General features: G+C 39.0%; 1 long non-coding RNA gene across 1 annotated transcript in view; it reads left to right on the top strand.

The window, feature by feature from the left end:
- Nucleotides 1-15,777, top strand: part of LOC135200769 (uncharacterized) — a 184,495-nt gene that overhangs the window by 124,893 nt on the left and 43,825 nt on the right. The window contains exon 3 of the long non-coding RNA XR_010311355.1: nt 8,110-8,207. This is a non-coding gene — a long non-coding RNA (uncharacterized LOC135200769). The remainder of the gene's footprint in view (nt 1-8,109; nt 8,208-15,777) is intronic.

Genomic DNA, 15,777 nt, shown 5'->3' on the forward strand with positions numbered 1-15,777 from the left:
TTTAATTAATGGGTTGGGTGAGAGTCTCCTTTATCTTACATGCTCTTCCTTCTTCCCGCAATTAAGCTTAATCTTACTTGAACACCGCCCCCCCCCCCCACCTTCTTTGAGCTAATCCTATCTTTCGTTCCTCCTCCCTCCCTCCCTCCCTCACTTCTTTTCTATACGGTCCTGGATATAAATAATTAATCGTCCGTCATTATTCATACAGAACAAACCCCAGTAAATTCCCCCGCACTGCCCGAGGCTGTGAAAGGAGCAAGTCTTCATAAATAGGATTTACATATGCTGTTATTTTTGCATTTAAGATCCCTCTGATAATGGAATCTAGATATGGAAATTACAGCGGTCGCATCCTTTGAAGCCCTCTCTCTCGTGGAGTCTTGCCCCCACCAGTTTTATTCTTCGGCTTTCTTCGTCTCCCTCTTCTTCTTCCTCTTCCTCTTATTTTTGAGATCTGGAAGGAACGGGAGAAGTTTTATTCTTAGCGTAGTAAGGTAGATTTTTTTTTAAATGGTAGGCGAGAAGAACTTCCCGCCATTCCCTGTTTTTGGTAGGGGGCGTAACTTTTTTTTTTGGAAGGCGTTCGAGTTAGGCTTGAGAGACAAGCAAATGAAAATAGCCTTGGGTGAGAATGGTCTTGTGCGACCTAGCTCGTGCTTGTGTAAGTGTGTGCAGAGAGAGAGAGAGAGGAGAGAGAGAGAGAGAGAGAGAGAGAGAGAGAGAGGCGAGGAGAGAAGGAGAGTGTGTGTACCGGCGTGTACACTTGTGAGACATAAAAAGAATGTCACGAAATTAACAAGCGTTTCGTTTGATTATGTATAAATTATTTTTTATTTTTAACTATGGAATTCACTTACGGTCTCTTGTCTTAATTTCTTAGGTTCTTTGCAAGAAAATGTACTTCGTTGAAAATTAAATCTCCATCCTATTATTATTATTATATATATTATATATATCTATATATATTATATTTAGATATATATATATATAATATATAGATATATATGTGTGTGTGTGTGTGTGTGTGTGTTTGTATACATAATAAATTATGCCCTCGTAACTTCTAGAATTATTCATAATTTTGGATACACTTGTCACGAGAAAGCCTGAGATCCAAATGCAACAATGAAAGAAATTCTGACGTACATTGCAGGATTCGAACCTGCATCCAGAGTATCAGAACGAGTTCATGTGACGCGGTAACATATCCTCATACTGATACTCTGGATGAGAGTTCCAATACTGCTATGGACTTTAGAATTTCTTCTTAGTCTTGCATTTGGAACTCGGGCGTTTTAGTGACAGGTGTACCTAAAAAGTGAGGTATTCGAATAGTTGAGAGCATTGGGGTCATTACAATGGTAAAAACTGACGGTGGATATATATATATATATATATATATATATATATATATATATATATATATATATATATATATATATATATATATATATATATATATATATATATATATATATATATATATATATATATATATATATATATATATATATATATATATATATATATATATATATATATATATATATATATATATATATATATATATATATATTACAGTCAATATCTAAATTCAGACAATTTGTAAAGTGACTGATTTTTTCAGGCAGTTTGTGAATTGCCTGGTTCACCCAGTCAGTTCATAAATCAGCTAAAAATCGCAGACAATTTACAAAGTGACTAAAATTTTTATAGATTTTCTTGGCATATTGACTGAAATGATCCTGCTACGGGTCACAAATCCCCAACCCCGCCCGGCTGAGAAACGAACCCATGTCCTTTTGTGTGTGTGTGTGTGTGTGTGTGTGTGTGTGTGTGATTCAAAAAGTCTGATCATGAACGAACCCGCAACAGTGTGCGTGTGTGTGCTAGCTAGCTGGAGCAGTTGTGTGTTGGTCTTGTCCTTCCCTGGCATTGTTGTCCTTCTGTGAGGTTCACTTCGTTCCCAAGAAACACATTTTTACGACAAAGTGATGTTAAAGAAAAACTTGGACTCAAGTCATTAATACTGACTAAACTTGAGTACTACAATCTGATAGAGGAACTCAGAGTAGCAGCATCAGCAAAAAATAGTTCAAATCGGCCGGCCGTATTACATCCTTGGACGTTATGAAGTTCTTCAGTGCGGTGGTGTTGAAAAGTTGATAAAAAAGCGGAAGGATGAAACTCAAGAACCTGTTTATTTTGTGCACATTGAGGATATGGTTGAAACAATAACACGTGCTCACATTGCTACGGGCCATGGCGGCAGAGACAAAATGGTCAAAGAATTGTCAAGATAAGCGAACGTTACCAGAGATACTCTAGAACTGTTCAAATCTGTGTGTGTTCAGTGTCAAAAGAAACGAAAGAGACATGCAGTCTTGCGCCAAAGGAAAATATAAGGGGATAATGGTGTACCAAGATCATCTAACAAAGTATTGTCCCTTAACTTCAAAGAGAGCAGCTGAGGTTGCATTCCAGCTAATGGACATATTTTTAATGTTCGGAGCCCCTCAAATTCTGCAAAGTGATAATGGTACTGAATTTACAGCATTGGTTGTCTCGGAACTCAAACTTCTTTGGCCAAACGTTGATCGTTCATGGTAAACCAAGGCATCCACAGAGCCAGGGATCAGTTGAACGCCTTAACTGTGATATAAAAGACATGCTTATTTCATGGTTAGGGGATAATGATACAAGTGACTGGCCCATGGGACTCAGTTTGTGGAGTTCCAAAAGAACACCAGTTACCATTCTGGAATCAAACAATCCCCATACAAAGCACTCTTTGGTGTTAAGGCCAGAGTAGGTCTATGTACGCTCAACTGCACTTCCAGAAGAAGTTTTAAAGACAATGATCACTGAAGGGATTTACTTGGAGTTTACAGTTTCCCCTCTGACTCTACTCGTCCAGACAATCACCCGAATGCAACGAAACCCTCCAACGAAAGCCCCGAACTGCACGAACCCTCCGACGAAACACCCCGAGTGCACGAAACCCCTCCAGATGAAACACCCGAGTGCACGAACCCTCCAGACGAAACACCCGAGTGCACGAACCCTCCTCCAGATGATCAGCCCGAAAGGTGCACAAAACCCTCCAAGATAAACCCGAGTGCACGACCCTCCAGATTGAACACCCGTGCACGAACCCCCAGATGAATCCCCCGAGTGCCAACCCTCCAGACGAAACACCCCGAGTGCACAAACCCTCCAGAACGAATCACACGCCCGTGCACGAGACCCTCCAGACGAAACATCCCGACGTGCACGAACACCTCCAGACGAAACACCCGAGTGCCGACCCCTCCAGTATGAAATCACCCGAGTGCACGAACCCGCCTCCAGACGAAATAAGCCCGAGTGCAACCCGACCCTCCCAGATGAACACCCGAGTGCAACGAACCCTCCTCCAGATGAATCACCCGATGCACGAACCCCCTCCAGACAAACAACCCACCGAATGGGCCCCCACGAACCCTACTCCGATGAAACAACCCAGTGCACGAACCCTCCATATGAAACACCCAGTGCACGAACCCTCCATAACGATCGAAAGTGCAAACTAACCCGTCCGTATTGAAACAACCCAAATAAACCCGAGTGCACGGAACCCTCCAGACGAATCACCCGAGTGCACGAACCCTCCAGATGAATCAACCGTGCCAACCCCGAAACTCCTTCCAATGATCACCCTAGTGCACCCGAAGCCTCATATGAAATCACCCGAAGTGCACGAACCCTCCAGACGAAACACCCGAGTGCACGGAACCCTACCAGGACGAACCCACCCGAGTGCCACGAACCCTCCAGACGAAACACCGAGTTGCACCCGGACGCTCCGACGAAACACCCGAGTGCCACGAACCCTCCAGATGAATCCCCGAGTGCACGAATCCTCCAGACGAAACACCCGAGTGCACGAACCCTCCAGATGAAACACCCGAGTGCCTCCAGATGAAACACCCGAGTGCACGAACCCTCCAGATGAATCACCCAAGTGCACGAACCCTCCAGACGAAACACCAGAGTGCACGAACCCTCCAGATGAATCACCCAAGTGCACGAACCCTCCAGATGAAACACCCGAGTGCACGAACCCTCCAGATGAATCACCCGAGTGCACGAACCCTCCAGATGAATCACCCGAGTGCACGAACCCTCCAGACGAAACACCCGAGTGCACGAACCCTCCAGACGAACAGATGCACACAACCCTCCAGATGAATCACCCGAGTGCACAAACCCTCCAGATGAAACACATGAGTGCACGAACCCTCCAGATGAAACACCCGAGTGCACGAACCCTCCAGAGAACCCTCCAGATGAAACACCCAAGTGCACGAACCCTCCAGATGAAACACCCGAGTGCACGAACCCTCCAGATGAAACACCCGAGTGCACGAACCCTCCAGAGAACCCTCCAGATGAAACACCCGAGTGCACGAACCCTCCAGATGAATCACCCGAGTGCACGAACCCTCCAGATGAAACACCCGAGTGCACGAACCCTCCAGATGAATCACCCGAGTGCACGAACCCTCCAGATGAAACACCCGAGTGCACGAACCCTCCAGATGAATCACCCGAGTGCACGAACCCTCCAGATGAATCACCCGAGTTCACGAACCCTCCAGATGAAACACCCGAGTGCACGAACCCTCCAGATGAAACACCCGAGTGCACGAACCCTCCAGATGAATCACCCGAGTGCACGAACCCTCCAGATGAATCACCCGAGTGCACGAACCCTCCAGATGAATCACCCGAGTGCACGAACCCTCCAGACGAATCACCCGAGTGCACGAACCCTCCAGACGAATCACCCGAGTGCACGAACCCTCCAGACGAATCACCCGAGTGCACGAACCCTCCAGATGAAACACCCGAGTGCACGAACCCTCCAGACGAAACACCCGAGTGCACGAACCCTCCAGATGAATCACCCGAGTGCACAAACCCTCCAGATGAAACACTTGAGTGCACGAAACCCTCCAGATTGAAACACCCCGATGTGCACGAACCCTCCAAGAGAACCCTCCAAGATGAAAACACCCGTCCGACGTGCACGAACCATCCAGATTGGAAACACCCTAGTGCAACGAACCCTACATTGATGAAACATCCGAGGTGCACGAACCCTCCAATGAATGAATACACCCGAGTGCAACGAACCCTCCAGAGTGAAAAACACCCGAGTGCACGAACCCTCCAGATGAATCCCCCCGAGTGCACGAACCCTCCAGATGAATCACCCGAGGCAAGTGCACGAACCACTACCCAGATAGAAATACACCCACGAGTGCCCACGAAACCCTCCAGATGAATCACCCGAGTGCACTAACCCTCCAGATGAATCACCCAAGTTCACGAACCCTCCATACGAAACCCCACCCCGGAGTGCAACGAAACCCTCCAAGATTGAAACACCCGAGTTCACGAACCCTCCAGATGAAACACCTCCAAAGTGCCACGAACCCATCCAGATGAATCACCCCGAGTTTCACGCAACCCTCCAGATGAAACACCAGTAGTTGCACAAAACCCTCCAGATGAAACAACCCTCGGGGGTGCACGAACCCTCCAGACAATTCACCTCAGAGCACGAAACCTCCAGACAATTCACCTGACTGCACAAACCCTCCAGACGATCCACCTGAGTGCATGAATCATCCAGACGATTCCCCTGAATGCTCTACTCCTCCAAATGACTCGCCAGAGGACTTTGCTCAGCCAGGTAGTGATACTCTCTCACTCACTCACACGCACACACACAAAATTATAAAAGGTAACTGATAACTAATTTGGTTAAGTTCCAAACCACATGGCAAGTCTATCACCATTTATTAAATATTTTCTTTTGTTATTAATCAGAGGGCTCTGCCTATCCAGACAGTCCTCCCTGTGGCCAGAATCTTCAAGGAAGACTTCATAAGCTCCAAGAAGACATAGCACTTCAACGGTCCAGAGCAGCAGCTGGTCAGTTAGCTTAAGCTGAGTGCATGGTCAAACGTAGTCGTGTAGAACATGTCCCAGGTAATCCAGGAGATAACGTGACAATTCCCGTCCCGTTAGTTGATCGAGGAAAAGGTGATCCACAAAATGTTATCGGTGTTATCTTAGATCGTAACGAAAATGACATGTATCAAATAGGCGTGAGAGATGGAATACTCAAGGGGCGTTATAGTAAGAGCCAATTTGATATTTGCAGCCAGCAACTGTATAGTATTGGTGAAGTGAGTGCAGACAAGGAGGTAGGACTACGTCAGGCAGTACAGCAATCATCTAGGTTTGGTAGTTAAGGTTATGCTAAGTGCAACCGTACTGTAGGCAAGAAACAGTGTCAAACAAATCGCTGTAAATGTTACAAAGAAGGTTACAAGTGCTTGAATTGTAAGAATAAAAACTGATATAATATTTAAAATGTCACATTTTATACTTTATTTTTAATTTTGATATATCATTACATAGGTTTTAGAAAATAGAATTTTACGCAAGAACACGGTTTGTTTTTCTGTCAGTTCATTACTTCATATGAGTCAATATCTTAAGGAAATAATGAGCTCTGAGCTCACACTGAAAGGGTAACAGCTAGTTAAACACACACACACACACAAAAGGACCCGTAGCAGGATCATTTCAGTCAATATGCCAAAAAAATCTATAAAAATTTTAGTCACTTTGTAAATTGTCTGCGATTTTTAGTTGATTTATAAACTGACTTGGTGAACCAGGCAATTCACAAACTGGCTGAAAAAATCAGTCACTTTACAAATTGTCTGGATTTAGATATATATATACTTTTAGACTTTATGACCTTAGCAAGGATTAGAATATAGGAATGAGAATCTCTGTTCAAGGCAGCTACATTAGTATTTTCTGCACGATTTAGCCGCCCTGGCAAGGAATAACGTTGTTCATATCGGAGATTGTTTGCTTTTTCATTCTCTTAGCTGACATAGCAAATCATTGCCATCAACCCTCTCAGCAACGAGATTCATATTCAGTTCTTGCCTCATTTTTACTCTGGTAAAAGTTGACGTCCTCGTATACTTCAGAAAGAGCAGTCTGCAACTGCTAATGCATCCGCCTGTGGTGTTTTCGCATGGTAACACTGCGTCCGGGGATTTAAATAGTTACGCTATGTGTAAGTTTTCGGTAAATAAAAGGATATTTGGGTGTACATTTGCAACTGAAAAGTGTTTTAATAATTTACTGTATGCGAATTACACCGTTAATATTCGAAACAGGATATTATTTAAAGCCCGGGAAGCAGTGTTACCATGCGCAAACACCTAAGCGGATGGACAGATGGAAAAAAACAGAGTATAGTTACGGTGTAAACTGTGAACACAGATCTAAATAATTTACAGTACCACTTCACCATTCCAATTTTTAAACATTAGAGGGTTTTTATTTATTTTCTTTTACCTGTTTCCTTAACTTTATAGGCACTCTTACAGCATGGATGTCTTTCCTGCTACATTCGAGAGGTAAATTATTGATTACCCCTGCATGCCTTTCTTCTCCTTTTGTCATGGTTACATGTATATACAACCTTGCGTGTACCTGTATAAATATAAATATAAATTATAAATAATATTAACAGTATGTTATATAATATATATTATCTATATATATATATTTATTATATATTAAAATTATATCTATATATATATATATATATCTTATATAATATATATAATCTATATTATATATAATATAGATTATATATATATATATATTCATATATATATATCTATATATATATATATATATATATATATATATATATAATATAATATATATAATTTATATTATATATATTAATAATTGTATATAATATATAATATCTAATATAATATATATAATAACTATACATATACATAGTATATTATATATATATTAATATGATATATGTATATAGATATATATATATCTATATATATATATATATATACATATATATATATATATATGTCTATTATGTATATATATATATATATAATCTATATATATATATATATATATCCATATCTACATCTATCTATAATATATATCTATCTAATATATATACATAATGTAAAATCTTTCATTTTCCAGGTAGGCTGCAAGGACACGGGAAGACACCAGGAATATGAAAAATGAATGTATATTTCATAGCCTCATAGGCTTGTGCATTACGGTAGAATCTCAAACAGGTAAGAGTAGCTTCTTATTCTAAATTATTTGGATTTTTTAATGCAAAGCCATTCTTCTTTCGGTTAAACGAGATGAAATGAGCCGAGAAATACTAGCTCACAAGTAATGAAAGGCAAGAGGGCGAATTAATTTCAGGAAAAGTAGGAAACCACGTATTGTGATCACACAAGATTATGTTTGTTCAAGTCTGCAGGGTTTTCTTTCACTCGTTTCATTTTTCATAATTCAATTTTCGTGTATTTTTAATTAATGTGCTCGTGTTGCCCTTCAGTTGGAAGGCTTATGACCTTTCAGTATACGTCACCAGATGACACTGAGTGTAAGTGTAAATTTTAAATATAAAGCCAATAGATATTAAAATATTAAACTGTCATCCTCCGGCAATAATAATTCATCATATTCTCTTCAATTCCACAGAAAATTATGTTTCATATTTTCTTAAATTCCACAAAAGGTTATTTTAAGTGAGAACATTGACGTTTCACTTCAATACCAATTAGTTCTAAGATCGAAAAACACGCAATTCAACCAGTCGATAAACGTGAAACGAAAACATTCACTAATAAGGCGGATAATATCGATAAAGCTTTTCAATTCCACCAGTCTGTACTCCCAGCAACTTCTCATCCATATTACATCGAACAATTCTGCCGAACCCGTGAATGTGAGATGAAGACATTTCCTCAGTGGTTATTATTAATCAAAGTTTAAATCGTTTTCTAGTGGTAGAAAAAAATCGACAGGTAAACAGAAGCAAAGCACTAAGTGACATTTGAAGTCAGATTGATCTATAATATTAACGCCAGACCTTTAGCGTGATATTTCAAACCGCGACCATTCTGTATCAGGGGGAGATTGGGAATGTGTCCCGTGTGAGGTAGAAAATGTGTCCCTTCGACGGAGAGAAAAGTCTTTTCGTTGTCTTTGGATAAACTTTTTATGGCTTCTTTTCCGTCTCTCAGCAAATCAATCGAATTAAGTCATTTTTTTGTTTCTGATTCTCCTTAATTTTCTATTTCTACACTGAATTATTTTTTTTATAGCGTCCCGAGCTTAAATTGTAACTCACATACCAAAAACCTCACGTAATAAAAAAAAGCACCTTTAATTTTTGTTTTTGTTTTTTTAGCCGATGGCGATCTCAGATCAAATAGTCGTTATCCTTAAGTTTTAGTGTGGCTTTATTTTGAACTGTTCATTTGTGATTTGGGGTTTTGAACTGTTCATGTGTCTCTCCCTCTAGAAAAAAAAAAAAAGCCGCTCCACATTAACTATTTGCCTGATTTCTAGCTGCTATGGCAAACGATATTTGTCGAGATTAGCCGGTTGTTAGAAAAGTTTGGTAAGAGCACTTTTATACATACATACATACAACACTTACATGCATACATAGCACGTTTGTTGGATATACGCAGTACCGAATTCTTATACTATTGTCATCAGCAAAATTTAGGGAAATATGGCCTTGCCTGTACTTTGATTAGTGTCTGATGGGAACCTCCAAACTCCATTAGTTCCTAAGCATCAAAGATCAGCCTTGGGGTAGGGGCTCGAGTCTAGCAACCTCATTCCATAGAGCATAAGGTGGAGAGATGAACAGATGTTTAGTGGTTTTTGTAGGGAAGTTATAGAAGCTTCGGGTATGATAAGGCAACAAATTCTTAACCCACGAGGACAGTTGTGGTTCTTAGTCCTTCGTAGTAGTTGTTTTCCTTCAGATCAAATATTTTAAGTCTGTACATTGTTGAAAGATGACTGCCTTGCGCTTGCAGCGAACACATTTGCAGCACTAGGGCAACGTAGCTAACTCAGCAAGATTTAAGCGTTCAAGGGCGCTGGTATTCCATTGTATTCAAGTAGTCATATGCGACGTTGGTCATTTGTTCATTCTTTCTACAATATTCCTTAAGATCAGGAGTGATGCCAGGTTATGTCAACCGTAGATTCCGGGGGATATAACCGTGAGGGTAACAAACAAACTCATCTGTACTGCAGTCCTCATGCATGCTATTAGTTCAAAATCGCTGGATGCTTTCTCCTTCTTTGTTGATGTACTTTTAGCTACTGCAGTTCTTAAGTTTGAGGTCTAAACGGGGACGGCTTTCGTGAATTATGTCTCCACATCCAATGCTAGGACTTCACCTTGTCTAATAGTGGTTACACTCACCTGGCCTCTCGTTCACTTGGTAATTTTGATTGGAATTAGGCACCCAACTTTTCCTTCACATTGTTATAAAACTTATCCTTTAAAAATCTAATGTTCGGTAATTATTGACGACACTAGAGGGAAGCAGGAAAATATTGTCTCCATTTGTACGAGGTTAGGTTGAATGAATTTACCTTTCTTGTGTTAAACCTTTCTAATATATATGTATATTGTATATATATATATATATATATATATATATATATATATATATATATATATATATATATATATATATATAGATATTATATATATGTGTGTGTGTGTGTGTGTCATAAATTAGAAAGGGAATTTATTGTAAGCCAACGTAATGAAGGAAAATGAGTATATGTTCTCTGTTATTGCTGGGTACACCAGATATCTCAGTGTGATTACCTCATTACCTGGTGATAAACATTACGGCATTATCATACGCATTTTCATAATTATGCTAAAATGAATTTAAATATTCAGGTCATCACATACACATTTGCATAGAACTTCTGAAATTATACAAAACTCTACGGCAACCCGGTTTCATATTACGTAGGTCGTATTTTGACACTCGACGTTCCTGACTCTGATAATGGCATTATACATTTCTCTTGAATTCTTTCGTGAAACAGCCTTCTCCGTTTTGTCATTAACCAGTATCTTTGATTTGTTTCCACCTACTTCTCCCGTATAAACCCATATTTAATGTTATTGTGAACCAATCCTTACTCTAAGCTATAGTTCCAATAATTTGTTCATATAAATCTTTTTTCTTTTTTTCGTATACTTTCTTAAGAAATCATAACCTCCTAAATGACACCAATGCCCGGCTTACATTCCCGTTCTTTAGTGACCTTTGACAGCCTTCCATGTTTCACTTACCACTGAGAATCCATCATTCCCAAACCAGTAACGAAAAGACTTTTGACGGGTGGGGGAAGGTATACACCAGAGTTTGTAATTCTAGATGTGGTGTTCTTTGAAAAGGAACGACTAACAGAGTGATTATGCTCAATTAAGTTTACATACAGGAAGATTTTAATCCAGGAAAGACAAATGACGCCATTAAGCACTCCCAGCTACGGCTATTTTTCTTCCGTTATTCAAGAATAATTTTTATGGTGAATCACTTTTAGAACGCAAACGGGAAGCTATACTACAATCTACGATCAAAATGCATTGACCCGTTACGAATGCTGATAATTTTGTAAATGTTCTTTTTATAGTTTCAATACATTCTGATGTCAGGAAGCATATTTCTTACAGACGAAAACCAGAGAATATTCGAAAAAAGTCTCGTATATGCCAAAATAATTTGCTAATGTTCAATACTGAAATGCTGGCTGAAAATTACTAATAAATCCCTTGCAAAAATGAGATTCTGTAAAGAAAAATGTATTCAGGAATTGTGTTAAGAAAAAGCTTTTAAATTGACAATAATTGTTGGTCAAATCTGTCAGTTCGAATTTTTATCAGTGGTTTTCAAAGTATCTATAAATATCCTGTATAATATATCATGGTACTGAAACTCTGGGAATTATTGTCTCTTTTGTGGGCAAAAGATGAAAGTCCAAAAGTATTTGTAATTCTCTCTCTCTCTCTCTCTCTCTCTCTCTCTCTCTCTCTCTCTCTCTTTCAAATCAGCGCTAAAAAAAAAGATGCTTTTCCTTTAGTTTGATAACTCTTTATACGATACCATCACTGCATTCCCAGAATTGTAACAATAGAAGTGCAACTTTCTAAATCATCGTGATGCCTATTTACAAATGTAAATGTTTTTATACATACCATTATACTATGTATTGCAGGGCTACGTTTCATTTTGTATTATCAAGATGTTCAACCAGGTTTGTTGTATATAGTAAACTGTGAGTAGTATGAAATGTAACTCGTGTATTGAAATACATTTTATCCCTGTAAGATACAGAATAGCCAATGTGAACATTGAAAATAAAGATTATTATTATTATTACTCTCTCTCTCTCTCTCTCTCTCTCTCTCTCTCTCTCTCTCTCTCTCTCTCTCTCTCTCTCATTACGGTAGAAGGTTCGTTCACACTTTAAATTTTGTTCACCTCAAAAGAAAAGCATGTAAGCCCGGAAAATAAGGTGAATATTTTTACTGGTTGCGAGGAGGACGTTAAGCAAACAACGTAAAAATAAATACAAAAATAGAGGGGAAAATTTTCCGGAAACGGGAGAATGAAATCTTACAAACGTCCCGTTTATTCATTCAAGTAAAATTGCAGAGCACAGGCTTTTGCCACCTGTCTTGGAACCCGAAGCAAAGAAAGGACTTTGCACTGTTTACTTCCTTTCAATAGACCCAAATCGTATTGAAAGAGCAGTGAAGTTATTTCCCGAGTTGTAGTATATTCAGTTTCTTGCACAACAGAAAGCTAAACGGGGCATTCCCAAAACAGTGGAAGGGCTCTTCTCCACATTTGCTTGAATTCTTTGAAAAGATCAAAAAGATTTAGAGGTTTGTCATAAAGATTCCATGCGTACTTCCCGATCTCGCAAGCGGAAACACATAGTTGGAATTCAGTTTTTAGTTGAAAACGAATCGCGTAGCAATTCTGCATAATGAGCAACGGCGCGAGACATAATACTCCCGCGGGGTTTCCGTTTATTTCCTGTCGAACGGAGAGTATTGAAGAACATCTGATTCGGAAAGTAGTTTGGCCTTTGCGTCATTTCTCAACATTTCTCTCAGCTTTGCATGATGGTTCTGAAACTACTTCTGTTCTTTCAACAAAGTCCTCGGTTCATGTTAGCGAACTATTTTGAGATTCTGTTGCGGTTCATATTCCTCTAATTTGCGCCTCTCCTTATTTTGCTTTTGCCTTGCGAGTGGATCTCTATGTCCTGAAATTACCAAAATCGTTGTTAGTATGATTTTCTCTTCATTCTGTCTCATCTCTTTCAATCAGAAGCCGAGTCCTTTTTCTTTAAATGTTAATTGTGCCGGATCCTATCCATGCTTCACCACATTTTTTATATTATAGAGGAACAGAGTGTAGGTATGACTAGTGGCAGTTAAGGGACTGAGTTAACGAATTATCAAAAATCGAAGCTGGAATTAAATTTCAGTGATCAGTAACAATTTCTGAATTGATATTAAAGTTGAGGCTTAAAAGGTCATTAATTTTGTTTGAATATTCTCGAATTGCCCCCCTTAAAAAAAAATCAAAATGCCAACCTGCTGGGCGCACACCCGACGTTGGGAACCGCTGATTTAGACCTTTCTTTTGCACTCTAGCCCAAGTAAGCATTATCTTGATTGCAAAGTTTTTTTTTTTTTTTTTTTTTTTTTTTTTGTTTTTTTTTTTTTTTTTTTTTTTTTTTTTTTATCTATCGTTCTCTGTCTTTTTCTCTTCCTCTGTGTTTGCATATAAAGCACTAACTTTGTTATTAAATTTGCCGACGACCCTGCCTTCCATCCCAGTTATTTTTTTATCTTTTCTTTTTTTCTTTTCCTGCTGGCAATCTCTTTCTTCCTGTCTCTCCCTCCCATCCCTTTCACACAATACTATTCCACATCATGTGTCAGGGAGCACAGTCAGCTCGCCACACCTCAGTTAACTGAATGAATACGTCTCCAAACAAAAGCTTTCGTGCATGAAAAACAACACCAACGAACATGTGTGTTTGTGAACCTGCAGGTCGGATCCTGGGAGTAGAACCGTTTTCTATTTCGGCTGTTATGAGTTCTAAGGGGAGACATATGAAAACTGGAATGGGATCCCTCCGGAGACAATGGAACCTTCGATGCTTGGTCAGATTCAACCGTCTTTTTTTAATGGCAGTTCTGCTGGTCTGCATTTGAGGGAGAAGGGTGGGAGAAGATCTCCGAGGCGTGAGGAAAAATAACTTCTATCCCCTCTTGCCTGGAAGGGTTATTATGGCTGAAGAACAAGGAGGGCGTTGATTGAAATGGGTAACATTACAGAAATAGATTTTGTAATGGAGGCATAGAAGATTTCTGTTATTGTGGGACTTTATCTAGGAACATGATAAAAGTTATTGTGTAATGCAACTCAATGCATATGATTCTGAAGATATTTGATGGTCAGATTTGCTGAAGTTCATTTTATTTCTTGAGGACAATAACACAAACAAATAATTTATGCAGAAATAAAAGTGTAAAATGGGATCCACCACAACTTAGCTTAGTTTTTCGTACACTTTGATGTTACTGGGTGAAATAATTTAATTTTTCATTTGAGATGAGCATTTCAGTCCTTACCAATCCCAGTCCTGAAAAGAAAGTGTGCAAAAGAGTTAAGTCTATACAAAAAAACTTGTTCTATTGAGAAAAAAAAACAATGAAAATTCCATATCTTGGTAATAATGGAAAAGCTGTATCAATCCGAACAATACGAGGATTGTTGACCTTAAGAAGGGCATGTGAAGTGGTGGATTATAAATTAGACAGAAAATTGTATTACACTGCAGGATTGTGAGAACTGTGGTAAAATATTGTTTATAATTTCTTCAGGTAAAATGAAAATAGTATTTTGTTTACAGTCAAGAGGTTATAGGTAATTTGGGTTGGATCTGTCAAGTAGATGGTTGTATTAGCCTCATAAAGATTTTTTTTTTTTTACCTGTCAGTGTTTTCCTTTTCGTTATATATATATATATATATATATATATATATATATATATATATATATATATATATATATATATATAATGTATGTGATATATATATGTATGTATATATATACATATATATATATATACATATATATATATATATATATATATATATATAATATAATTTCAACGAACATATGAACACCTCAAAACAGACACGTGTCCATATAACAACGTTCTAAAACTCTTCCATCTAAGAGCCCGTCCTTTTCAACACTGAAGAACGTTGGTGCCGCCTTCCGCTGAGCTTGGATCAATTTTAGGTTTCATTTACGGTTCAGTGGCCGCATAGTAGTTCTTAAGACACCAAATGTCGATTTTCTCTGTTACAAAGCACAGGGCCAGACAATAAGGAACAAGCCTGATGGAACCTTTGTGTCTCTGAGAGATGTGACGTTTTTTTCGGCTGGAAACTTTAAGAACTTTTAAGAAAGATGCGATGCCTCAGCCCTCATTTATACTGAAACAAAGGATGCGTTTGCAGATGTGCTTCAAGTTCTAAGCTCTTAACCGTTACCCGGGCTTGTATTCATTAGTTATTGTTTTTATTTTCATATTCCAAACGAGTATAGAATAGGCTTGACTATCCTGGGTCCTGATACACCTTTTGCTGTGTGTCTTGGTATCATCATCTCCTCCAACACTGAGCAACCCAAAGAGCCTCACTTCAGCCAAATCTCCACACACCTTCAGTATCCTATCTCAAGACTTTACGTCGGGGTCTCACAA

Source organism: Macrobrachium nipponense, chromosome 27 (genome assembly GCF_015104395.2).
Source record: "Macrobrachium nipponense isolate FS-2020 chromosome 27, ASM1510439v2, whole genome shotgun sequence".
NCBI classification, from domain to species: domain Eukaryota; kingdom Metazoa; phylum Arthropoda; class Malacostraca; order Decapoda; family Palaemonidae; genus Macrobrachium; species Macrobrachium nipponense.